This window comes from Pezoporus occidentalis, unplaced genomic scaffold, assembly GCF_034315485.1.
Source record: "Pezoporus occidentalis ecotype Australia unplaced genomic scaffold, CSIRO_AGI_Poc_V1 ctg6, whole genome shotgun sequence".
In the NCBI taxonomy this organism is placed as follows: domain Eukaryota; kingdom Metazoa; phylum Chordata; class Aves; order Psittaciformes; family Psittacidae; genus Pezoporus; species Pezoporus occidentalis.
The window spans coordinates 4,964,250-4,991,873 of NW_026915943.1; the positions used below are offsets into that span (position 1 = coordinate 4,964,250).

General features: G+C 41.0%; 1 protein-coding gene and 1 long non-coding RNA gene across 17 annotated transcripts in view; one reads left to right on the forward strand and one right to left on the reverse strand.

The window, feature by feature from the left end:
- DLG2 (discs large MAGUK scaffold protein 2) overlaps positions 1-27,624 on the forward strand; it is a 1,003,655-nt gene that overhangs the window by 26,107 nt on the left and 949,924 nt on the right. The gene's annotated exons all lie outside the window — the stretch shown is intronic.
- Positions 10,135-12,275, reverse strand: LOC134174331 (uncharacterized). Its single transcript, XR_009968605.1, has 2 exons — positions 12,161-12,275; positions 10,135-10,337 (listed from the first exon to the last, which is right to left on the reverse strand). It is a non-coding gene; the product is annotated as an uncharacterized LOC134174331 (long non-coding RNA).

A 27,624-nucleotide genomic window follows, 5' to 3' on the forward strand; every position in this document is an offset into this window, starting at 1 on the left:
GTCTGAAAAATTCAGAATCCTGGCCCAGGTATTTGGATTGATTCTCAGTCTATCTGTGTACAAGAAGAAACTGATTACAGCACTGGTACAACCTAGGTAATACATAATCACTTGTAATCCTAATGCAGCCCTCTGCTTGCGTTTTGCTGCCTTTTAACCAATGAATGCCAGCATTTACATCTCAGACAAGGAATTCAGAAGCTCTGTGGACTTGTCTCAATCGAAATGCAAAAGCTGTGCATTGGAAATAAACCATTTTTAAGATGAGTTTTTAATATGAGCAATGTGAGAGTTGTTGAGCGTGTTCATTTTCAATACGCAGCAATGAATAAAAGCCAGTTTTTGTTCCTGTAGTGTTTTGGGGTATTTTAAGTGTGTCTTGGCCATATGGATTCCATGTATAATTAGAATTAATATAATGCAGTTGCAGCAGCTGTTGCTGTGTGGCTGCTGTCCCAGTGTGAAGCTTTTCTTTCTCTTTGCATTAAATAGGGATAGCCTTTTATTATTGGTTTGTGATGAGCACTAGATAATAATTATTAAAAGATGCATTTAGATAATCTGGTTTCATTTTGAATAATGTATTCTTCTTTTCCAAGCTGAGAGAATATGAAAGAACAATGGGATAGATGATTTTTTTTTGGCATTAAGTAAAGGAAGGGTGGATTTATAGCCTGCTAATGTAGTTTGTACATCTACTAATAAAATGGAAGAAAATAATCTGGAGCAAGCTGTTCCATCACTAATCCCAGTGTTTATTTTTGTCTCTAAAATAGCAGAGCTGTTCTGCCTCCCTCATGTTTTGGTCTGCAGAGTCATTTCAGGCTAGACTCTGATGGTGATTTTTGTTTAGTGAATGTAAGGTTTTCAGAAACTGCATGGCAGCTTTGAAATTGCAGAAACATTTTAGCCTTGAAGAGTGTTATACCTGATGGTTTTCAAAGCTGCTATAAATGAGCTGAATTGATTGCCTGGTGCCCTGCTGGGACCTCAGGACTCTTTCTCATAACCCTGTTCTTCCAGTGTTGTGGGAGTCAGTGAAAGACACTGATTTAAGTGCAATTGGGATTGAGCGCTGAATAGTAAAATGCATGAAAATAAACTACTTAATCCTACGTCTACATATATGTATATATTTGTGTATATATTTATATATTAATATATCTAATACTTGCCTGAATTAAAGTACATATAATACCAGGTAACCATGGGTAGCATATTTATTGCAACCTTCTGTAGTTTGCTCAAGTATGAACCTGTACTTTGGAGCTCTCTTGGGTAGTAAAATATGCCTTGACAAGAAGCACCACAGACTGTTTTTTGTTCCCCTTGTGTGTTTATTCTGTTGTGTGGTCCATTCTCTGCGGCTGCGTTTGGGCTCTGTCATGCTGATCTGCCACTGAGATAGTTACGAGCTCTTTCCAAAGCAGACTGAATTTATGTCTTTCATTTGCCTCTTCCCGTCTCCATTTTGTCATCATAGTTGTGTGGGTTTGGATTTCTGCTGATGTAGTTGATGAAGGCACTTTTATTGCATGAAATCCCAGGCGTTAGAAAATAGCTTTGATAATAACAATTATCATTATTTTATGTTACACAGAAATAACCTGGTATTTCAAAACAATGTGAAAAGAAGAGAATAGCTCTGTGCTCAGAGGTAGGGCAGTGCTATAACTTAGGTAACTCCTATGAACTGAGTTAAATTCCTGTGCATACCTGCCGTGTGATACTTATTTATTTGACCTCAAACTGTTTCCTTCAAAAACCCTTCTTCACTAAGTGTGCAGCCCATGAGTGAGTATTTAATCTGTTGCTTTCCCATTGTTATTTACCATGTGGTGAGGTGATTGTAGTTCTGTGCCACAGAGATGGTATAGAAGCCCTAAGAAATAGTGGTAAAAATATCTACTTATTTTTGAGGTCTGATCGGCGACATTGGAGACATCACCACATACATCACTTTTAATGTCTGACCACAGCTCCAGCTGCAACAGGGAGTATCACTATTCCAGCAAGACTGTCCCAGGGTCTCATTTTGGGCACTTAAAACATGAAGATCTGATAGGTGATCATTTGGAAAAACAGCATATGTGACTGTAGGAGTCAGAGGTAGGATGTAATTCCTGGGGCGGCGTTTAATGCTCTTAAACTAAAGAACCTTCAAGAAATCTTCTTATTGCTCCCAGCCTTTCAGTTCCTGAGATAAATGATGCACAAGTTGCTCAGCTTCCTAAAACAGGCCTATGTGGTGTACTGAATAAAGTGTCAGAGGAGGGAGAAAAATGGTATGTGACCATATACTTAAACTGTGACTAACTTTGGGAGTGACCTTTACAACCTCATCAGTGTTTTGAAGTTAATTTTACTAATAATGATTTCCCAGATTTTAAGGATAAAAAAAAGAGTTCCTCATTTCAAATGCCATTGTGATGGTATTGATAACACATGTTTTACAGTGAGGTGAAAACTGTCCAACACTTCACACCAGCCTTCACCAGCCTAATGGAGATGCTGACCCCACCAAAGGTACTATTTCCTTTGTCTTCAATCTGATTTTTGTCCTAATGTCACAATAGTTAGATGCTTTAACTGAATTAGATGGTTTTCTTTTTGCAAAATAAGTAGTTTGAAGGCATATTTCTTGGAGGTAGTGGGCTTTGGGTCATCTTTATTTTTGATGCACTACTGATAATGGAAATGTCAAAGCAGATGGTGCTTGCTTGTCTTTGCTTGGAGGACTCACTTCCAGATCCTGGCTCTGCCACTGCCCTGCTGCATGCCCTGGGCTGGTCCTCTACTTCCATCACATAGGGGATGTATGGCTCAAGAGTGCTCTTGTTGCCTTCTCCCACCAAACTTCTGGGTTTATATATGTATATTTGCATAAAAAAATCATATATTCACAATATTATGTATATATATACACACACACATGTATATACACGTACATGATATAATTACATATTTTAACATATGTAGATATATTCATATATATGAATGCTTATTTACATCAGGGAATTTGTCAGGAGATTCACTGTCTTCCCAGAATCCAAGTGCCTGCTGGTAGTAGGAGGAATTGTGTCAGGCAGTATCTTTCAAAAAAGGTAGATAGCAGGAGAAATCCAACCTAATCCCAGTGAGACAGAGGGATTGATGGGCTTTGAGCAGCCTGATCTAGTGGAAGGGTGTCTCTGCCCGTGGCAGGGGGCTTGGAACTGGATGATCTTTAAGGTCCCTTCTAACCCAAACCATTCTATGATTCTATGCTTCTATGCAGGATTGCATTGTGTACTGCATATACTCTCCCAAGTCTTGCTTTTTCGTTCTTGACTTAGTTTTAGTCTCTAATGTTAACCTGTGATATTGAAGTGTAACTTTATTCTTATTCTTCTTCAACCTCTAAAACCAAAGACTGTTCTGTTTTTATACTCATCGTTTCACACCCAGCCTGCCTTCTGAGGGTTTAGCAGTGAGTTTTGGTGTGGTGGACTCTATTTCTCGTGTTTGTTTAGCTGTTTTCTCCTTTTAAGCAAGTAATTTATATTTTAAGTTTTATTAAATTCAATTTGGAAGAAAATAAATGTATTTGGAAAAAAAGTAACTTTGATCTCTTTAAAGTAGTCAAACCCCTTCCCTAAGTAAAGTTTAGAGTGACATCTTGTGGTAACATTGATTTCCCGTATACATATCTGTTGGTGATACTTTATTTTGTCCACACTAAGTTTTCTGTTTCAAGATGCTTTGGGTTGCTTAGCAGAAGTGCATTCTGATCTGTGAGTATCACTAGGGCTTCTGTGGGATGAGGGACAATGTTGCATTGTGGTGTAAGGGTCCTACAGGTGTGCTTTATTTTTTGCTGCATGAAGTTTATCCGGTGAATCCCTGTGAATTCCCTGTATTTTGAATTCCAATTCAAGATGTTTTAATGCTCTTCCAGCCATTGAATAGCTTTTGGAGAGGCTTAAAGAGTTTGAACTCTTTAAGCATACCATGATGGCAAAGCAAGCAGGAGCCCAACAAAGCAAGCAGGAGCTTGTGCAATTCATTAGCTATCCAAAGTTTTGCTTAGTTTTAGGTAAGGACAAATACGGCCAGCTAGCATGGGGGATTTGTCAACCTAGAAATGCATGAGCCCATTTGAGATCAGTGCTGCAGTAGTATGTCACTCTCTCCCTATGGATCAGCCTCCAAGGTGCTAGGTAGTGTAAATGCACCAACACCAAACCTCATCCAAATGCCTAGCATGGGATCATGAAATCACAGAATGGTTTGGATTGGAAGGGACCTTAAAGCTCATCCAGTTCTAACTCCCTGCCACGGGCAGGGACACCTTCCACTAGAGCAGATTGCTCCAAGCCCCTGTGTCCAACCTGGCCTTGAACACTACCAGGGATGGGGCAGCCACAGCTTCTCTGGGCAACCTGTGCCAGTGTTTCAGCACTCTCACAGTAATGTGAGACTACAGTTTTGTGCAGTATATCTAAAGGAAATACCAATCTTTTCAATGCAAAGTGGGGATATAGAAGGGTTTTGTGCTCAGAAGCTTAAGGGGTTTGGGAAAACATCTAAGATTTGCTTTCTTTCATCAAAAGCTCTCTGCAGAAATGTGGGAGTAGTGGGCCTACAAAAGAGTTATTGTTGGGACAAGCAAAGAACTTCCTGGTACAGTCTCCCTCAGATCAGCCATACGAAGGTCAGGTCCCATTCCTTAACACTGAAGAGAAGGGAGCTAATATTCTGCTAGGTCAGGTTTTAACTATATGTAATGGTGATCAATGTTATCATCTTACAGGCTGAATACCTGGCTGCAGAATTAACTGTTCAGTAAAAGACACTTGGTCTTGCTAAGAAATAAATTCTTCTTATGGGGATGATGTAATTAATGCGTATCAAATGGAATGCTGCTCTACCACTGCTCCACGGTGTGTCACTCGTAGTGTGTGGCCCCAGGCCTGCTGTCACATGTTGTGAATATGGGAGAGCTGATTCCCAGGATTCTGTTTGTGTAATCCAGGTTTTTGTTGGCGGTATTTTGGGCATATTGAGAGCACCAGTGCTGGACAAATGATTCGTGGCATATTCTGGCAATGTTAAGGTTTTTTAGCTTTGTGGTGAAGTGCACAAGGACCCAAGAATCCCATCTCAATGATCCTAAGAGGGCCATCTGGTGACTTCATTTATTAATGTAATGGAAAAATAAAGATGGGATGGTTCCAATTAAGATAAATGTTTGGTTTGCCTGCCAAAATTGTTTCTGGTTAATAAGCAAGTACAAGTTAAGCTGTTACTATAATCCTAGTACTGAGACTGGAAGCCCTGATGTGGATTTGGTGTAAAACCAAGCAAATGCTTTGGATAGCCTGTCGGAACAGGCTGGCTGGTTAAACTTCTTAAACACAGTTCAGGAAAAGCCTGTAAAAATGGCATTTGAAGTACAGAAGTGTATTTAAATGACATATTTACAGGGATAACTGGAGATTTCCTTGGCAAAATGCTTCCACTCATTCCAACAGAGGCTATTGAAATAGTAAAGCAGTTTGTAGATATAGTTATGTACCAAGCTTATACCGATCTTGTTGAAACACCCTCTCTTTTAGCCACAAGGAGAAGAGACTGGTGATGATATTTCACAGTAAAAAAAAGCTGTCTGCTCTTTCTGTTTGGTTTCTGCTGCACTGTTGCAGGTTTTGAATGGCTGTTTGACACATTCTGTCTTGTTATGAATCTGAATCTTTTCTAATTGTTTCCATCTGCTCAAGCAAGAACTTGAAGAGATGAGAAGGCTGCATGGCGACCTCATAGCAGCCTTCCAGTGTCTGAAGGGGGCCTATAGGGATGCTGGGACTGTAGTGACAGGACAAGGGGTAATGGGTTCAAACTTCAACAGGGGAAGTTTAGATTGGATATAAGGAGGAAGTTCTTCACTGTGAGGATGGTGAGGCACTGGAATGGGTTGCCCAATGCTCCATCTGTGGCGGTGTTCAAGGCCAGGTTGGACAGAGCCTTGGGTGATGTGGTTTAGTGTGAGGTGTCCTTGCCCATGGCAGGGGGGTTGGAACTGGATGATCTTTAAGGTCCTTTCCAACCCTGACTGTTCTATGGTTCTATGATTCTAGCTTAGTCTTCCTGTTGAGACAGCTAGATGCACTGTGAGACTGTGAAGAGGTTTCCCCATGATGCAGGGCATGAGGCTGAGTTGATGTTGCGCAAACCATGTTTTTCCCCCAGATTGTGACTTCCAAGTGGTGAGTTCCCTGCCCTGGCAGGAGATGTCCCCACTGATGGAACCACCATGAGAAATGGGGCAGAAACCCTGAGCCAGCCGATGACCATTGCTCAGTATGCTACTCCACACTGGGTGGGATGTGTTGAAAGTAAGGTCTCACCAGTTAGGCAGTGTTTGGGTGCATGGACTAGCTGTTTGAGGGTTTAATTATTGAATCCTCTGAAATCCAGCCGCTATTCATATACTCTTCCAGCAGTATTAAAACTAAATATGATCATGCTGTGATCACTTAAATCCCCTGGATTATTTTGTCAGCATAAAAGCAAGATTCTACCAATTCTGGCCCAGATTCTGTACCAATGTTCCCCTATCTGCAGCTCAGATGTGACAGGCTGCCTGCAAGATCCTCCAATATTAACATCCACAGCAGATTTAAATGAAGGAGAACAAAATCACCCAGGGAATTTGGGAGCCGTTGCTTTAAGTAATTGCTTTCTGCCTGTGTAAATCCCTCTGGGGTTTCTTTTGGATTAAGTATGCCTTGCTGCTTCTCTAAAACTCTTATTTAATATTAATGTGTGTTGTTAAGCAGCTGCAGCATCCCAGTCAAGAGTGGAAAGCGGGAATGCATTTCAGTAGCAAACAAAGTGATACTTAAATACATCCCTTGCCTACTTCAAAGCAGCAGTGTGTGAGTTAATGAATATTTATCAAATGCACCGAAGCCCTTGGATGAGAGGCACGATGATTGCGCAGAATGCTGTGTGTGTTTATTTGGAGCTCTTTTGCCTGCCCGTTTCCACCGCTCGCTAAATGCACTTGAGAACGATCGCACAAAACTTGCTGTAATGCTGACATGATTTCTCTTCCCGTCTTTGAATGGGGATGGAATCAGGACAGGCTTTCCGAAAGCACAGTAATTGCGGCAGTGTAGGTGCTCTACTTAACCTGAGAAAAGCACTCTTCACTTAACTAGTTGTGTGGCATTTTGCAGGAGATGGTCATTTAAAAGGCTTGTATTAACACAATCAATATAGAGAGACCTTGTTAGATTTTATCACACATTCTTCTTGGTAGTTTATTATGATTAGAAAGCCCAGTTCTTTTGCTTAGCTTATAATTGTAGCAAGGTGTTTATGAGCAGGAGCTCCAGCTGCTTTTCTGTATAGAGTGTCATTAGATGAGGAGCTAGAGAGCCCTTTTAGACTGTTAGTTTTTGCTCATAACACGAGGTGTATGAAACATTCTAAAATGGATGTGATGTGTGAGGTGAACTTTGTATTCCGAGAGTTTATACCTGAGTTTGCCACAAGGACAACCAACCTGGGAGACTTAGATGGTCTTAAAGAGGATTGCCTCTTTATTTTAAAGACCACACATTCACAGCCCTCCTCTGGAATAGGGAGATAAGTAATATTCCACATTTTATCATAAAGAACACTGTGTACAGTGCTTCCTAACCCTGCATCTGGCTAGAGTTCAGTGCTTCCATTTGAGGCCTCAACAGCATCCCACTCCATGTGCCTGCTGAGGATGAGACATCTAATGTCCTTATCTAAATAGCACAGAAGCCTCCCGAGAAGTCCCATGGCTCTGCTGGGACTTTGTTTACTGATTGTAAAACCCAGCTCATCCAAACAAAGGCTTTAGTGACTGACCCAAGACCTCGCAAGACACTTGTGACTGAACACAGAGCTTAACTGAGGAATCCAGAGCTTACATCATATACCATGAGATCATCTGGATTTAGGCAGTCAGGCTTAAGTTATAATGGAAAGCACTGTCTGACTTCATTCTCTTGGAGAACATTTAGATCCAGTTCGAGGCCCTGTACTTGTTCGGTTTTGTTATCTTCATTGTGGAAGATGGGATATGAGATCCACCGAGAGCAAGAGTGGGTCAGAGAATGTCAGGCAGTAATTGGAAATTGGAACATATGAAAACGAGAGCAATGAGTTTTTCTTGGTGTACAAATTATTAATATTTATGTGGATTTTTGCATTGTTCATGAGAAATTCTTATTTAAAAATCTTTTAACTACTGGAAAGCATTTTTCTTACAGTTTGGACAAATCTATGTCTATCTGTGAATGGAGCTGCCATCTATGAGACTTTTTACTGCCAGTCTTGCTTTGGGGGGGATGCATGCTTATAACATGCAGTCTGACTGATTATGATGGAATAAACAGGCTTCATGGATTCTAATTCAATAATGAACAGTATTTTAAAGGGAATACAAAATTAAAACCAGATATTCTATTAAAATAAAAGGAGTATGGATTTCCAGCAAGTCAGTGAACTGCCCATGTGCACACTCTCACCACCCAATAAACTGCTCTCTGAGAACACACTAACAGCTGAAATCTATGTGGAAATGTCTTTATTAGTGAATAACCCTGGCAACAGGCATGTTTCCATAGAGGAGGATTTTCTGATTGAGACTATAAAATTGCTTGAGTGATTCCTGACAAGGATTTGCCCCATCCAACCAACATTCTCCTGAAAGATTCACAGCCCAGGGATCATCCCCAGAAATCAGTGTATGTGGCTGCTCTGTTCTGGAGGCTAAAAGAGTTCAGAAGTATGAATCCAAGCTCAGTCCTAAAAGATGTTCCCAAGCATGTGCAATTTACATGGCATAATTTGTGATTGAGGGTGTTGGGAGATACCTTACAAGCTTTGTCAGAATATGCCTTCAGTTGCTGCAGGTTGTACCTACTGATCTTATTTAGGTGTATCATTTGTCTAGTCTAACATGCATGATAGCAGTCACCCAAAACCTCGTTCTTGTGGCAAGGTTTGACTTTAGTGGATCCAGGTAGATCCACTGGCCTGTTAGCCTCTAGGGACAAAGACCATGTTGACTCTGAAGAGCACTGGTTAACTTCTAGTCAATGTATACAGAAAAAGGCTCATACTTTATTTGCAACTACATGAAAACCGAACTCTTTGGAAAGTTGTCATTCATCTCTGAAAGTAATGATGGCTCATAGTCTTAAGTGAAGCCTTGACACAGCCCAGGAAGCCAGCTGGATGATGGGCTGCATCAAAAGGAACATGGCCAACAGGTCAAGGGATGTGATTCTGCCCCTCTGTTTCACTCTGGTATGATCCCACCATCCAGCTCTGGTGTCCTTGGTAGAAGAAAGACATGGACCCATTGGAGTAGATCTAGATGAGGCCATGAAAATGCTCTGGGGGCTGGAGCACCTCTCCTATGGAGACTGGCTGAGAGAGCTGGGCTTGGTTCAGCCTGGAGAAAGGAAGGCTCCAGGGAGACTTCATGGTGACCTTTGAGTATTTAAAGGGGGCTTATAAGAAAGATGGAGACAGATTTTTTTAGTAGTGCCTGTAGTCATAGGACAAGGGGCATTGTTTTTAAGGTGAAAGAGGGGAGATTCAGACTGGATATAAGGAAAACATATTTTATAATCAAGAGTGTCGAAACACTGGCACAGGTTGCCCAGAGAGGTGGTGGCTGCCCCATCCCTGTCAGCATTCAAGGTCAGGTTGGATGGGTCTCTGAGCAACTTGATCTGGTCAAAGGTGTCCCTGCTTATTGCAAGGGGGTTGGACTAGATGGCCTTTAAAGGTCCCTTCCAACCCAAGTGCTGGTCAAAGGATGTAGTGAATGGCATATCTTTAGACGTAGAACCTCATCTCGACTAAAGCTGTTTCTACACCACTTTTTCAATATTGTAAAAAATCTTCATGTGACCAAACAATCAGATCTTTTCTGACTGCATTTTCTCCACTTCGTTGATCTGAGAAACGTGTACTTTCCATTCAAGACAAATACTTTCAATAGTGATTTCCTACATACCGTGCAAAAGTTTGTCATTTAAATACGCAGCATTTTTAGTGTTCCGCTGCTTATTTGCTGTGTTGAGAGCAAACATGAAAACTGCCTTTTTCACAGCATCTGCACCACTAGAGAACTTGAATTATTTAAGGAAGTAAAATCTTCCCATCCCAAACGGCAGTAAAAGTCCACTTTGTCACAGCAATATCACAGTGATGAATGTTCAAGGGCAAAGCTTTGATTAATGCCAGCTGCAGTTTGGATTTCATGATGGTGATTTTGTACCTCCTTCCAGACAGCTGCACACTTACTGCAAGTTATCTAACTAGACGTATTCATTGTGCCAGTTTGGTTAAATAGTTGTATAAATGGAGCATATGGATACTTGTATAATTTGCATGTGCAGCATGTGACTGTCTTCTGTGAAGTGGGCTTCTAAGAGAACAATATCCATCATTCAGCTGAGATATTGCTTTTTTGTCAAATTAAGGAGGTGCCTAATCAGGTTCCATAGCAGGGAAATCCCTGTCTGTAAAGGGTTCTGGGGTGAAGTGATGCACTTTTCCTCTTTTCAGGAACACATGAATACGTTTGAAGTTGACCAGTACTTTAATGCGCCCTTCCAAAATGATGAGTTTAGCAAAAATCAGCAAATCTTGTGTGAGCATGGAGAACTCTGAAGCAAGTATACTACCTTTAAATAAGCTTTGTGCTGTTTAATGTCCTCTTTTGTATAAATGGGAAGGACCAGTCAGCATTTGTGCTGCAGCTACAAGTGCTAAATAGGATACTGTGAGAGCTGGGTAGGAGGAAAGCTGCAATGAGACTCCTAAATGACTTCATGGTTTCATGTGTAACTGTTATTGTCATGTAATTAGACTGGTGGTTGTGCTGTGATTATTGGGAATTTGTATTTTGCATATGAGCAAAGCTGTAGAGAAATCATCAATATGATCCATAACCCAAATCCTATCTCTTGTACAACTGTTTTATTGTACAACTATTCTAAGAACTCTAAGTTGAGTGAAATGTTGTTGAGTTTGTCTTTCTCTATGCCCAAGCATCTCCTGCAAAATACAAGCTCCTATCTCCATTTCTTTTACTCTCCTTCAAACACCTCTTTAAATATTAACTGTTTTTAAAGCTATCCACATATACATTTTTTTGCTATTTTATACATGTGACAGAAAGTAGTATAATTAGATAATATTATTATTATTATTATATATATATAATTGTATGTATTACATAGTGATATAATATAGGTTGGTTTTATGCCTTGGCAGATACCAAACGGGCTTCACGTCTTTCCTGCACTCCATCTCTTGACCTTGCCTCTGTTTGAGGAAGGATTCCAGCCCTGCTTAGCATGGCCAATACTTGCTCCCTCTTCACTCCAGGTACTTCCCTCAGCAGGTACCTGCAGTGTGAATCCTGATTTACCTTGAGGAAACAGGCTGGGAATCTAATCCCACAAAAAGAACCTCCCCTTAAGTTTTTTTGCAATCATATTGAGCAGTGTTGCAGCACAGGGAGAGATGCACAGAGCAATTTATGGCCTCTGAGTTAATTTCTCATCACTGACAGGTAAGGTGTAAAGAACCTGTGTTTTTTGTTTAGGGGCTGCAGTCATGGGAGTAGTAAAATCCTGGTAGGTGATAGCAAAGTCTTACACACTGTCACAGTGAATACGAAGTTTTTGAGCTAGACAAAATGCTCTGCTCCCCCATCACCAGCAGGCTGAGATAAATCACTGTCATTTCTCCCTGTTTGTGTGCTATTACATGCATTCTCTTACAAGCTAGTAACTCAAAGTGTGTGGTAGTGTCTACAATGGAAGCCTGTAAGATATTTTCTTTTCTATTGTTCATTGTTTTTTCTATGTGTCCAGTACACTGTGCTCCTTAGGGCAAGCAAGTGCTGGAGGTGATGCAGGTTTTTTAGGGGGTTACTCTCGAGGGGAAGATTTAGAGCAGATGAGTTTCTTTTGCTTGACAAGGTATGGGAACAGCGAGTAAGTCTTGTCACCAGGTGGCACCATTAACCTAAGTTATGTTTCAGCTAGGTGAACGCGATGGAGTTTGTGTTCAAAAGGGATTCAGTAGAAAGATTGCTCTTTTCACCTTTCTTCACAGTGTAAGTAAAAATACGGCACAGAATGGGCAGAATCCTTCTGTTCACTGGCACATTTCAAATTCTTTCATGCATTTGCAGTGTTACAATGGGGTGAAGAATATTCCACACTTTGTCTATGGTAAGTAAAATGTATGCCTATATCTCTCACATGTATTTCTCTATAAAACTTATTTCTGCTTACGTATTTTGCAATATACTGCACATCTGGCGCATCAAAAAGCTACATTTTCTTTAGTGAAATCCCAGAACAGGGCCAGGGAATTCTCATGTGGAAGTGTTTGTGTCTAAATATTGTTTGAACATTTTTAGGCTCTATTCTGTGAACCCAAATAGTAAGAAATCGATTTTCCTTACTTACTCGTGAGTGACACCACACATGGTGCAGAGCAGATGATGTTCCCATCGCTGCTTACTGTTCTGAAGTGACAGGGACCTCGCTCTGTGTCAGAACCACTGCAGCATGTATCTGCTTGTATTACTTTTCTCACTCAAAGGATGGTATAGCTGTTCTCTGAAGCAATGAACAACACTTTCCGCATAGCAGACGTTTAAATAGCATGAGTCAAAAAGTCAGAGTTTCTGCTGATGGGGTTGTATTCTGTTCTAAATGGCTTGTGGTGAGTTTTATCAGCTTGATCCTAACATGATAAACACTATAGCAATTTTTTTCTAAGCAATGATTAGCCTAATAATAGGAGACCAGGGTTACACTTGGATAAACAGCAAATTCTAGTTCATTTTTTGATCAGGTATTAAAGAAATACAAACTATTAGCTAGCTCTTTCTGAATATACCAGAATATTTAAAGTGAGCAGTGATTTAGCTAGCAGCCTCTGGGATTCTTTAAAGCATTGTTGCAGGATGCAGCTTGTATTTCCTACTTAGCTCATAAAAGTGAGCAGAAAACCGGAGATTTAGAGTTAAAAAGATTATTTCATTGAATTTTTATTAGAGTGAAGCTGTTAAATGGATAGTCTTTATGTGAACTTTGAATCAGAAGGTCACATTAAAACAATAGGTTGACTATACTAGAGCATATGCTCTGGTTTCAGCAATTTCTGGGGCATTACTAGGTAGGGACTGTATTGTACTAAACTGCAAGTCATGCTGTGGTTTAAGTCATACATATTTTATGAGTTTTCTTGCCTTTGCTTCTCTGGTCAGCTGTGAAAGTCAATGATTATGTAGTCTTTGTGTCAGCGCCCAGTCCCTGTGTGTGTGGTGGAGCAGAGGCACTGGAGTCTCCATACTCAGACGTATTGAAAACCAGAGTGGATGAAGCTCTGAGGATGGAGTTAACCCTGCTGAGCTGGGGTAGGTGGTCTCCAGAGGTGCACTCCAACCTCAACCACTCCCTCATTCTGTGTCTATCAGAAGAAAGGTCTTGGCAAAGGGGACTTGTGAATTTCATTCATTTAGCCAGTGACCTGCCATTATGCCATTAAGCCAGCCACATGCCCCATGTGGAAACTGCAGACTTGTTCTCAGGTAGGCTCCTTGCTCATAAGGATAAGAGCAACATTCAGAGCACTTGGAAAGAACAATTCTTTCAAGATTTGCATTACCATGCAGTTTTTTAACTGACGTTTACCCATTACAACACAATAGGTAACGTAAATGCCTCTTTGTTTCATCCCCAAACAAAGCAGGAAATGTGCACCTTCACATAGTGAATAGAAAGAAGGAAGACTCAGCAACCCGGTATCTTACAGAAGGAAGTGCCCTTCAGCATCTCGTAAAAACATTGTCAGTTATAAACCATCCTGAATAGACACCTTTCCAAGTGTCGGTGTGCTGAGTCGGTGGACATTTTCTATAGCAGCAACAACACTGTTATTACAGTGATGGTCTAAGGAAGAGATCGAGGCAGGATTTGGAGAGAGAACAAGATTAAGCAAGCAGAGCTTGGTTTTTTTTGACGAAAGAATAAATTGACAAAAGTGTGCCTCTTTAATTCTGATTATGTTGGTTTATGTGATAAAGGCAATCTGAAATCTGAAACGCATCTCTGGTCCAAAAAATGGTGTAGTTTTCATTGTTTGAAGGATCGGAATGGTGTATCAGGTAATAGGAATATCACCCCTGAGTCATGATATTGCACTTGCCTGTGTTTTCCCAGTTTCTCCTACTTAGAAATGGGGCCATGGCCATGGTAGCAAAAGGAAAATGAAGCTGGTGTGTAGATAAAATTCTGTACCTAGGATGGTGCCTTCAGTAGAATCCTCAGCACCACAAAACATAAATCCTAAATTCCTTGGTGTCATAAACCAATTCTAATACTTTAACCCATTTCTTTTCACTGTTTTCCTGTTTTTTTTTACATTATTTCCTCTATTTTTTTCTCCGTATTTTTTCCACATCCCTCAGTGTGGGGTTTCTTCATGGCTTAATTCGGTTTGCCATTTTTTTGTGTGTTAAGTTTCCTGTGGTCAGTAGCAAGTAATTGATTTTGGACAGGGGCATTGTCTGGATTTCCAGCAAGTACCGCAAGGACCCAAATGTTTTCTTGGGTGTGATGCTGCAGGCAGCTGTCTTTGCTTATAGCTGATTCTCTTCCTGACAGCTTTAAATGATTGCTGTTTGCTTGCCTGCAAGCCTTCACTGGAAGTCTTGCTCAAGCTGTGATATATCAGGAATACTGTGAGCAAAGCATATGAAGAAAGCAATTTATCCATCACTGTCTACCAGCGCATGACAGGCTTTCAGTGGCTGATCAGTGGTGAACTGTGGCAGTGGTAGCTTCTTTAGATGGGATTTCAGGTCAGAGTGTCTGTATGATCTATAGACCCCCTGTATGCTTTCCAGAAGTATATCTGCCCATCTGCAGATAACCCATGAATAGTTTATAGCTCTTCTTCCATTAGGGGTTTGCATGTAGGTTATTATTTATATGTTATTCATCTAAAATGTAGCAGGACTGACAGGTGATTTCTTTAACTGAAATGGAATGGATCTGATTTAAACTAGACATGAATCCAAATAGGGGATTTATAGGAATCCTGACCTGGGAAAAGTTTCTCATGGCTGAGGTTTTTTTTTTTTGGCAAATAGATCTGCAATAACCAAAATTATTTATAAGTGACATTCATACTGGGCAAGGACTGATGGCTGGAAAAGAATTACAGAATCACAGAACACCTCAAGTTGGAAAGGACCCATAAGGATCGAGTCCAACTCTCTGCTCCTCACAGGACTATCTAAAACTAAATCATACGACTAAGAGCATCATCCAGACAGTCCTTAATCTCTGTCAGGTTTGGTGCCCTGACCACTAGAAGGAAACATTCCATCCAACAGGATATTTAAAGGCTTTACACCACTAATATGTATATTTTGAAGCTTACTCTGAGAGGACTAGACCCAATATTATTAGCGGGATCTAAAGAAAAAGCCATAGGCATTGGACTATCCTTCCTTTTAAATTTTCTAACTAGCTTTTCTTTGGTCATTCCTCCACACTGGATGTCCATGCATCCTCTCAGAGTTGTTCCTAGCCCAGATATCAACACCAGTGTGCTAGAATCATAGAATAGTTAGGGTTGGAAAAGACCTTAAGATCATCCAGTTCCAACCCCCTTGCCATGGGCAGGGACACCTCACACTAAACCATGATAACTCAACTTCATCCAGTTCCCCCTCCAGTACTGCTTCAGGGGTATTTGAGTCCTGATTCTGTCGTTTCCCTTGGGAAGCTGTGTCTCCTCCTTCCCAAGAAGTGTCCCTGTTCTAACCAGAGGAACTTTGATGTGCACTTTTATTTTGTATTGTACACTGGAGAGCAGCATGTTCGAGGGTTGTTTTAATGCTGAGTGTTTTCTTTTCCAAGTTCCTGTGAGAAAACGTAAAGGCATTTTATATATCACTGAACCAGGCATTAAGCTGACAAATAGATTCCTGTTTGCGGGAATGGAGATACATGTACCCACTTGCTTTCAATATGTGCCACTTGACCGAGCTGCTAAGTGAATAGCACAGGTTTTCCATTCTATGTTGTGAAATTTGAATTTTCAATCATCATCTCCTTCACTTCAAGTTAATTAATCCAACTTAACTGAATTCTCTGCAAGGATGTTGGAGAGGGGCTCTTCATCAGGGACTGGAGTGATAGGACAAGAGATGATGGGTTCAAACTTAAACAAGAGAAGTTCAGCTTAGATATAAGGAGGAAGTTCTTTACTGTAAGGGTGGTGAGGCAAGGGAAGGGATTGCTCGAAGAAGCTGAATGCTCCATCCCTGGTAGTGTTCAAGGCCAGGTTGGGCAGAGCCTTGGGTGGCATGGTCTAGTGTGAGGTGTCACTGCCCATGGCAGAGGGTTGGAACTGGATGATCTTAAGATCCTTTCCAACCCAAACCAGTCTGTGGTTCTGTGACTTCAATCAACTGCTCTACACTTTTCCCAAGCAAGATAAAATGCAGCGCTGCCTGACTCAGGCTTGTTTATACAATATTAGAAATAGTTGTAAGTTATAAATTTTCATGTTTTTCTGTGTTCTACACACCAGAGACACCCAAGAACTTTCTGGAAGAGCAAACTCCTAGAACTTTTACAGGCAGTTTTGTGGCTCTAGTGTCATTGGCGTTCTCTGATTCTTCATTGATTAAGAGCCTAAATCAAATTTGAAAAGCATACTGATCACTAAATAATTGTGAAAGCATTTTTCCATGGCTATAAAGGACCTCACAATGTAACGTAAGGAAAGATAGACAGTCAAGCAGAGAGGAAGGGTAGACAGTCCAGCAAAGGCAGGCTCTAAAGAAGATATGCAGAAAGATGGGCATAGTGGTGTTTTGCCATATTTTCACAAGATCCAAATAAATGGAGGCTTATAAATATGCCAAAGAGTTCTGTCTTCCTCGTGGAAGTTAATCATTGGTTTTTGGTGTTGAGAAATGAAAGTTCAACTCAGATACAGTTGTATACAGCTATTTTCAATGTGGTTACAGAGCGCTGAGGTAGAAGGGACAATGCAAAGGCGGTCTCTGTTCTGCTGGTGGTGTTCCTCTACCCCTGAAAACCCTGTCCTGACCTCCTGCACATGTTGCACAATCCCTGGAGCTTGTTCTTCAGAAAACTCCTCTGCATTTGATTCCTTTCTGTGCCAGCAGATATCCTTTTGACCAAGAGATGTTCTGCCATCCTTAAACTATTAACTTATGAGATGGAATAGCCAACTCTGTGTGTTTGCATAAGTCCACTTCTTTACAGCCAGAGGCTGTTTTCTTCTTCCCGGTCAGGATGACAGCCTCTTATTTGGTCTCTACCTTACTTGTTTTGTTTTATTTGTAGCTATGCTACAAAATCAAATTTCCCTGAGTTTAGCTCTGTATCACTTGAATGCACAAACCTTTCTGAGTGTAGTTAACAGGGCAGGTCAACACTATAACTGAAAATAGATGAATTTGGCATAGGTGCCTGGTTCTCTGTCTCTGCATGGGTGCAGGCATCGTGCTGGTGTGGGTGGCTGACATGCTGCCTGGGTAGTAGCCAGGGGCAGGTAAGCATGTTCAATTTAACAAGTTCCTCTCCATATTGTTAGTGTAACCCTAACTATGATGCTGATCTTGCCATGCAGGTAGGGAGTGGACAGTTCTATATAAGCTTGGTAACAGGGACTAGGTCTGTACGCCTATGGATGCTTTCTGTTCATCGTGTTTGTTTGATTGCTTTCATTTCTTCAGACTTCTCCCAGTACACATTTACTCAAGACATTTTGTTGGTCAATACAGACCTGTGAAGTGAGAGGGGAAATTTTTTTCTATGTGGTTAGTTAGTTCTAACATTCTGACTTGTCTTGTCCAGAGGAAATATGTCACTTAAGCATCTCTGGTTTTAGAAGATCTGTCTTTAGCTGAAACACTGGTGATTCTTCATGAAGAAACCCAGAGGATGAACACAAGTAAGCAGAATAGAAAAATCCTGGGAAATAAGAGGCAGTATTGCTCTTTTCATTCCTGTTGTCTGCTTCTGGAAATTGGTTAGATTAGGATTTAAGTAAGCCTAAAAGACCGGAAATCCAAAAGAAAATGAAATACATCCAAAATTCACTCTTACATTAATGGAACAATACCGTGAGAGGGAAATCCTGCCAGTAGCTGCATCTGTGCCTTTTGCAAGATGGTGATAAAAAAGCAAAAGAAATCTCTTCATTTTCAAGATAGCTTCACAAAGAAAGCAACCAGACATGGAACCATCTCCCACCCAGTGCCAGCGGCTGCTGCGTATGATGTCCTTGGATGCCCTAAAGATTAGGCAGTCTGATCCGCCTGGCTCATGTAACAGGGATCAAAGTCGTATCTCCATCTACAAAGTTAAGCTCATGGTAAGTGCATCCTTTTATTAAGTTGCACAATATTTTATAATAAACATATTTTTCTCATGCAGTTACACTGAAGCACAAAGTTGTTTGCATCTGCCAGTTTTTATTGAGTTGGTAAATAAAGGACAGTCTATAACACAGTGTAAGAAATACGTGGTCATGAAGACTGTATCATGAAGTGCAAGAGTTGATGTTCCTTTCTTTTCTCTTTCAGCTCTCTGAAGATGAAGAGGAAAAATGGAAAGTAATAGTCTGAGAAAATAAATAGGGACATTGGCTCTTGAGGGCACAAAATTGTGGACCAGTCCTCTCATGTGGCAATGCATTCTGAGCAACAGAAAAGGTATCATTTAAAATTACTTCATGTTCTCAGTGTGAGCAGACAGAACGCGTGCCAGTGGGAACTTTACATCCAGTTTTTACTTTCCTAAATTAGAACTCTGTTAAAATAAAACCACCAAAGGCAAAAAAAACCCCAGATTTAATTTATGACTTCATTTTCTTAATATATTCACCAATCTGGAAGTTTCTCCTGTGGTATTTTTATTCATTTAATCCAATGATTATCTTTGTATGGCAAGCACATTTCCCTTCTCTCTTGAGGTAAAAACACCTCTACTCCCAATTACTAAATCCCAGTTACAGTTCATTTACAGCAGAAAGTCAGAAGTTAGGTGAATTTCATCATCTCAGTCGCCATTCAGTAAGGACCAGATTGGGCAGAGAATAAGGTCACGTTCTGACAGCTGAAAAGGCATCTGATTGTCAGCTGCAACATGTGAAAGATCAGCTCAATGTCCTGAAACCAAGCGTTTTTCACTCAATTGCTGTGAAATCTGTATTCATGTTTTGGTCTGGTTCCACAGACATTAAACGAGAGTCTACATTTGTTGTGGCACATAGTCAAAATCTCGTTTGGCCAGCTGGATACCACATGCTTTTCTTGAATTCAGAGAATTACAGAGATCATTAAACTGCTAATTTAATGCTCATTATACCTGAAGAAAGTGTTTTCCTCTTTTGCTGCTATGCCTTTTTCGATTTTTCTTAATGCAAGCTTGATAACCACCAAGCCTTGTCTTCCCCATAAGAAGAAACAACTGCTTTGAATCTAATGGAAAACATTCTTGAGAAATCAAAGGTTCTGTCATCCTAAACACATTGTCATCAGCACTGAAGGTTACATTTGTTCACATTTGGATTCTGAATTAGTGGAGGTAATCAGCACCAAAATGTTTTAGTTTACTCTAGAGACCAAAGAAGGTGGAACAGTCTTCACTGAGCTTGTCTTGCTGACCTCTCACAGGATATGGTAAATGCCCCATCCTTGGCAGTGTTCAAGGCCAGGCTGGACAGAGCCTTGGGTAACATGGTCTAGTGTGAGGTGTCCCTACCCATTGCAGGGGGTTGGAACTGAATGATCTTAAGGTCCTTTCCAACCCAAACCATTCTATGATTCTGTATCCATCCTATACAGCCAGTGAATAGTGGTCCATGAGATGTCTGTGTTGACAGTTATCCACAGGCTATCAGCAGGGTACAGCAGCTATTTCTTAAGTTCTTCTGTATCTTTTTGTGAAGTATAGGGCTGGCATTTTCTGGATGTTTTTCTGTGCAGACACAATTTTTGCTAGTTTACCAGCTGAGTTTCTGCTCAAACTGGGTTGATGCAGATGAGCAGGAAAGAAGCACACTTCAGAGCACTCCTCGTACCCTTCTTTACCTCTAGATGTAATAGTGTGTGAAGGACTTCATTACTCTGCAGTGGATTTAGTTTGTGCAACAAAAGGATCAAATTCTTAGGAATGAAAAAGGTGCACTGTGGGGAGAGTGACATGGAGATTTCGATGTCGCATACAGGCATTGTTGGATAGTTGTGGGAGCTCAGGAAGAGTCTGAAGACAGGATTGGGATGCATGGAGATGGAGAAGGTTTGTGGTGTAAAGAGGCTCTTTACAAGAGTCTAAAAGGACACTTAAAAAGTTTGTATAAGACTTCTGGTTTAGCTGTGCTCTGTTTTGTCTTTTTGCATGTCAAGCTTTCCTGCTTAGCATGCCATTTTAAGATACTTCTTTCTTTCTTACAGCGCTTAAAATGTCCCAGTGCCTCAGGTTACATTCCTGGGAGAAGAATGCTCCTGGATAAACTGAAAATAAAACTGGTTACTTAAGACTAAATGGACTATATAGAAGTGAATATTTCTACAGAAATAAGTGAAGAGATAAAACCCAGACTTATTCTTCTTATACCCAGATAAAATCAGAAAGGTCTCTGCTTGCTTTATCTTGCAGACTTGCTCTAAATGCTTTCCTAATGCACACCTGAGTAGTTCTTTTATCTGTGCATGTCTTACATTTCAGGTTTACATGCATCAAAGGGAGCCTATGCCTAGCAGAAAGCATTAGCTTATCAGAACTGATCTTTAGCAACTCCCTGAAAGGATCTGAATGGGTTTAACCTTTACCCTCAACATATGTACTTCTTTTCCCCGCATACTTACTCATAATATTTTCAGTCATTTAGCTAGAATGAGGGGTCTTAATATCATAGACCAAGTACCATCTTCTGCAATATACTAGCCATTCAGCAGCTTGTTGACTTAATAAAGATCACCTTATCTCTGATTCAGTGTCTCTATCCATGGAAATCTGTATTTTATATTTGATTAATTGAGCAACCTGGTCTAGTGGAAGGTGTCCCTGCCCGTGGCAGCGGGATTGGAACTAGATGAGCTTTAAGGTCCCTTCCAACCCAAACCATTCTGTGATTCTATATCGTATTTTATAGCTGTGCATCATGATATAAAGTATGCTTAGTATAAATATCTAAATGATGCAGAGGTATGCAGGTCACTGAGACCAGTTAGAGTAGTAATCAAATAGTTTATATAGAATCACAGATTTGGCGTAACTAACTTTCTTCTTCTATGAAACAGTAACAGGCAGGAATAAGACTGGGAGAAATTCCTGGGGAAATTCTTTCAGAGTCTTGATAAAGGATGCCAGGAACTCAGAATAAAAAGGGCAGAGGGAGGATTCAAAGAAGAAGGCAGGGCAAAAAGGTAAAGGAGATGGCCTGAGGAAATTGAATTCAAAGTGAGCCCACTGAGGAGGAGAAGAAAACATAGAAGAAAAGGTGAAAAGGGGAAAAGCATAGAAAGTGAAGAGAGGAAAGTCATAAGATTCAAACTTTGAAGAGGAATTTCCAAGAGAAGGAAAGGAAATGCGCAAGTGAAAGAGGGTCATGAGAGTGATCATACAACGCATCTCAATTTGGGTGATTTATCTGTTTCAGGTTCTTCTCATTTTTATCTGAAAGGAAACATAACCTTGCAAAGTAAAGATTGAGAGTGAATGGAGCCTCCGTGTATGCATATGTATATGTGTGTGTAAATGATCTAATCACCTTTGGGTGGGGTGGAATAATAATGGGTAGTGAAGGAGAAGAGTATCATCCTGACACAATATGAATTTTAGCAGTGACTGATGGATTTTGAATTCGTGATGTCAGGGTAAACTTCATCATTCCAGATTTTGGAGGTCTGCAGTGACCTTCTGTGAATTGGTTGTCTAAGGGTCCTTGTATTATTGGTGGAGAGAAATAAACTCCTTTAAGGTGTGAATCATGCAATCTCCTCCATCCTCTCAGGATGAGATGAAACCTGGCACAGAAGAGTGCGTTTCTCTCCACTGGTTAAAAATCTTGTCTAGGCTGCTAACTCAGATATAGATCACTACAAAGACTACAAAAATCTTTCCCTGCAGTGAGCTGAGTCCCATTTGAAAGGCATTATTGCAGAATGGGTGGTTGCCTTAGGCCACTTTCTCAGAACCATTAATACATATTCTGTTTTACCAAGCGTACCAGAATATGAGCAACCTTGAGCAACCTGGTCTAATGGAAGGTGTCCCTGCCCATGGCAGCAGGGATTGGGTCTTTAAGGTCCCTTCCAACCTAAACCATTCTGTGATTCAGAGTTTTCATTATAACTGTTCCAAGCTGACTGTGTAAAAAGGAAATACTGTTTTCTCCTCCCCCGAGACTCTTCTTGACTTCCCTACTGCCTTTATTCTAGCACAGGAGACACATTAGGAATTCCATTTCTGCAGCTCAGCTCAATGTAAAGGAGAACTAGGACAGGAGAACTACTGAAGACACTTAGGATAGTATTATGTGATTCCTTTAGCATTTAATAGCGTTCCAGGAGGTATGAGATATACCCATTTGACTGCAGTTGCTGCCAAAACCAGTGACCCATAAGCTCCTGGGTTCAGGAGAGCTGCTTCTTAGTGAAAACACTCATTAAATAATACACAAATAGATGATGGTTAAAGTTATCTTCGGTGTCTCTATAGCGTGGTATGTTTGACTGGTAACTTGCTTCAGATGCTGCCAGAAACTGGCTGAGCTTCAGAAATGCCAGTTTCCTTCTCCAAAGAGTCTCAATGGGAACACTATAATGGGAACACTTCCTGAGGAGGTCTTGGGGGCCTCCATTGCAGCTCCTGCTTGATTGGGCTGCTGGATGTCTCTATAATGAAGGTCAATGACAAAATAAATAGGAGTAGGCGTATAGGTTGCCCCTCACACACAGTAGGATAGACAAGGATGTGAACCAGACTATATTTTATACCTTATTATATCTGCTACTAATTGTAACATCCAGCCCTTCAGAGAAAAATGCATCTTAGTTAGGCACAGATAAGTGAAAGCCAAGGTTCTGCATTTGCCGTTGATGGGGTTCTGTGTGTAAATTATTCTGGCTTACACTCTTGCTTGCCTTTAATGCTTCAGAGTTGTTGCTTTTTGTGATGGGTAAAAAGCATTTGGATCTTCCCCAGAGGAGCACAGGTTATTTGCAACTGCAGAAAGAAATTGGACGTTGCTTCCTCACAAGGCTCCTTGAAGTCAGTGGTAGCATTTATCATAGTCATAACTGAGTAGCTTGAACATTCAGTCAGGAGAAGGAACCAGGCTGTTCCCCTCCCCTACATTAATATTAATTCATATCATAGAGAATTGGATGGCTGCAGTAAATCAGTGGATTCTTGCTTATCCCTCTCCCCATTGTCAAACTGGACTCTGCCATGCACCTTCAGACTGGCAGATCATTTAAATGCATGCCTCGGTTTCCCTATCTGCAAAATAGAGCCCACTCTGCCTACCACGGGTAGTAGTATGGTGGTTATCTGTAAGTAAGGAACTTTCTATCCTGAGAGATGCTTTTGGAGGTATTTTTGCAGCTGTAGGAAGGTTGTTTTTTGGAGAAACCCCTGTCTGAGGAGAGTCAGTGACTGCAGGAACCGTGAGGAGGGGGTATGGGAAAAGGTATTATAATAGTGGGGCTCTGAAGTGGGAATTCAGAGTTGTATCTCATCCTGAGGTGATATAAAAACCCATGAACAGTCAAAACCACCTGATTGTAAAGTGCTAACATGGTCATTTCTTTCATATTCATAAGGTCAAAATGAAATGCTTTGAGTGAAAATTGTGAAAACATTCTGTTCTATTTGAGATGTAAAAACACGGAGAGGATTGAACTGTTTTATTTGTTGCATTCAGTACATCATCCAGCGCAGGCAAGGGAAGAGAAAGCAGTCAGGAGTCTGGACAAATTTGTGTGGTTTAATATAACTGGAAATGAAACAGAAAATGGAACAGTTTGAAAAATCAGAGAACAACATCTAAACCCCATCCAGTTCTGGTTTCAGTCATACAGCAAAATTTCAATGAATTTTTAAGTAAAAGAGACACATTTTCACAACTGCTTTATTTTTTGTTTGAATTTTGCCTTTTTGGTTGATCCTAGTAAAAATTCCTCTTCCTCACAATTTCCCAAGTAGCTGTTAGCACTGATAGCCAAGTTTGGGGGTTTTGGTTTCAGTGCTTTTTCTCTGAGATAGGTCACAGTTAAATGTGATGTTTGGGCTTACGGAGAGTGTTCCATGTGTGGAGGGAGAATTGCAGAGGAATTCCTCGGTATTGCTAGTGAACCAAGCAGTACTTCTTGAGGTGTCTGCTCCCATCCCAGATCCTTCCTTTATCCCACACTTTTGTGACTATACTGATAGCTCAGTTTGACCATGAGCTCCCACTAACCTTACACCTTGGATCTCTGCTGCCTTTCCATGGACAAGATGATGTTTGACCCTATTGACCTCTTTTGCCCTTCAATCCCTGGGATATGTGACCTATTTACGATCAGGAATAATCAACCAGCTACAGTTCCCCAGCTACCTGCCCCTGCTTTCTGTAAGAGGCCACACTGAACTTGGATTAGGTGTAACCTCAATGACTTTTAAGTCACCACTTGATATGGGTGGGATGCTTCGTCTGTTTTGGGATTGGTGAGAGTAATCTCAATGTCAACCCTACGTGTCGATATAAATATAGCGAGTCAGTTTTTCCCTCTGTGGATATGCTTTTCTGTGCATTTTTAGGCTATACATTTTTTTTTCTCAGTGCAAGTATCTTTAAGCTGCTATTTTCACTCCCTGGTTGGAGCTGGAAATAGTGGAACAAATTCTTTTCACCTCTTCTGGTGATATAAATGCGGAGCAAGTTCCCTAACTGTGGAATTACTTGTCATGGGTAACACTGCAGCCTGCACTTGTATCAGTTTGCACCAATGTGACCTGCTCCTGTGCTATGTGCTGTGCTCTCTTCATCAAATATTTAACATCTCAACATCAAGTTTTGCTAAATTCTTTTTATTCTGCTTATGTGTGTGTGTGTGTTAATGAATGCTCCACATGTGTGACCTTGACATTTTCAGTCATATAGAGGACACTGAAAATCTGCTTTAATTATCTTAAGACACTCTGTGATTTGAGCCATTCCACTCATATGCATGCCCCACGGAGATGCAAAGCTCTTTTCAAACCAGTTACTATACCTTTGCCCTGCTATTGAATTTTGCTTTCTGTGATTGCTTTTTCTTCCCTTCAGCCATTGTCTATCTTCAGTGAGCCTATTAGCCTTATCCTTACAATTCTGAGTGTATCCTCTGTACATTGTAAATCAAAGCTGTACACGCAGCAAAGTGGCCATGCTTTCACTCTTTAAATGTCCTTCAGTAATACGTTGTGCTTGCGTTCCCTCTGTGGTAGTCAACGCACTCACAACAGACTAAAACAAAATACAATTAAGCCTGTGCCAGCATCTTCATTGAGAGATCTTGAAACTTAGACATTGTTGTGGCTTAACCCCAGCCAGCAACTAAGTACCATGCAGGAGGTGAGGGTACCAAGTAAGTACCATGCAGAAGGTGGTGGTACCAACTAAGTACCATGCAGGAGGTGATGGTACCAACTAAGTACCATGCAGGAGGTGGTGGTACCAACTAAGTACCATGCAGGAGGTGGTGGTACCAACTAAGTACCATGCAGAAGGTGGTGGTACCAACTAAGTACCATGCAGGAGGTGGTGGTACCAGCTACCATTCAGCAGCTCCCTCACTCCTTCGTGCTCCCCAGTGTGATGAGGAGGAGACTTGGAAGAAGGCAAAATCCACAGGTTAAAAACAGTTGAATAAGTAAAGCAAAAGCTGCACACACAAGCAAAGCAAAGCAAGGAATTCTTTCACTGCTTTCCCATTGTCAGGCAGGTGTTGAGCCCTCTCCAGGACAGCAGCGTGCCATCACACAGAAGGGTGACCTTGAAAGACAAATGCCATCACTCCCAACATCCGCTCTTTCCTTCCTCCCCCAGTTCTATATACTGAGCATGATGTCCTATAATCTGAGATGTCCCTTTGGTCAGTTGGGATCAGCTGTCCTGGCTGTGTTCCCTCCCAGCTACTTGTGCATCCCCAGCCCACCCGCTGGTGGGGTGGTGTGAGGAGCAGAAAAGGCCTTGACTCTGTGTAAGAGCTGCTCAGCAACAGCAAAAACATCCCTGTGTGATTAACACTGTTTTCAGCACAAATCCAAAGCACAGCCCCATACCAGCTACTATGAAGGAAATTAACTCTACCCCACCAGCAAAAACCAGCACAGTGGTAAAATTCATATGTAGGAAGTTTTAATTTATCTGTTTACTTTCTCATAAAAGCAGCTGAGAACACTATCAGCCACTATTTAAAATGTCAGCATTTCCCATAACTACCACGCAGTAGGGCCTTGCATTGCCACAGTTTTCCTTTGGATTCAATAATTAAAGCATGCCAGTTGAGGAACGATGGTATCATTTGGCATATGTTGACTTTTGGACACTTCTCACCTTATCTGTCCTGAGAATGTAGGTGTTTGCCAGCTGATCAGCACTGCCTGCCAGCACCCGTCTGCAGATTGCATTGGACAGATTTGTGCTTCTGTACCATGTCACAGGGAGTGTTTTTCATGTCACACCCTTGTCGGAGCATATGGCTTTGACCCCGACCTTGTAAAACTGGAGGTGCTGTGTTGAGTCAACAGTTTTCAAAGTTGGAATCAGGTTAACAAAGATTTCTAGCAGTGTCATTTACATCTGGGATGACTTTATTCTGTCTGAATTGGTCTTTCAGGAATGCTAATGGTTCTCTGGCTAGTAGTAGACCCATTGCTAGTAGTAGGCACATCTCATGGCTTCTTGAAGCTTTCTGTAATCATAGGGTTATTTCTATGACCACTGAAAAGTCCTGCTTTTACATCCTACCTAGAAGTAACCTGGCCTTTTATAGCCCCAGAATGTTGAGTTAGTGAAAAGTTCAGCAAACATGGTTGTGCTATGGGGAAAATTGCTTATGAAGCTCCACTTTGAAATGAGGTAACACCGATGATGAGGCTTGATCGGGTTCAGAAACTGGCATTAGATCACTAATTTGCCCTTCTGGAAGATCTTAAAAAAGCAGAGGATAAAAATCTGAGGTTAAGTATGTTGGAAGAGCTTTAGTTATTGGGTGAGGTACAGAGCTGAATCCTTTATGAAGTTTACTCTGGGACAAACAAATGGATCAGCTTTTCCATTCTCCACCTCATCTGAAAAGTGTTGTCTCTGATTGCAATGTGCTCCCTTAGGCAGCTGTGTGCTACTTAATCTTTTAGAAACCATCTCACCACTCCAAGAGCATCTGGAAGCAATGACAAGGGATAATGGCTTCAAACTTAAACAGGGGATGTTTAGGTTAGATATAAGGAAGAAATCCTTTAGTGTGAGCGTGGTGAG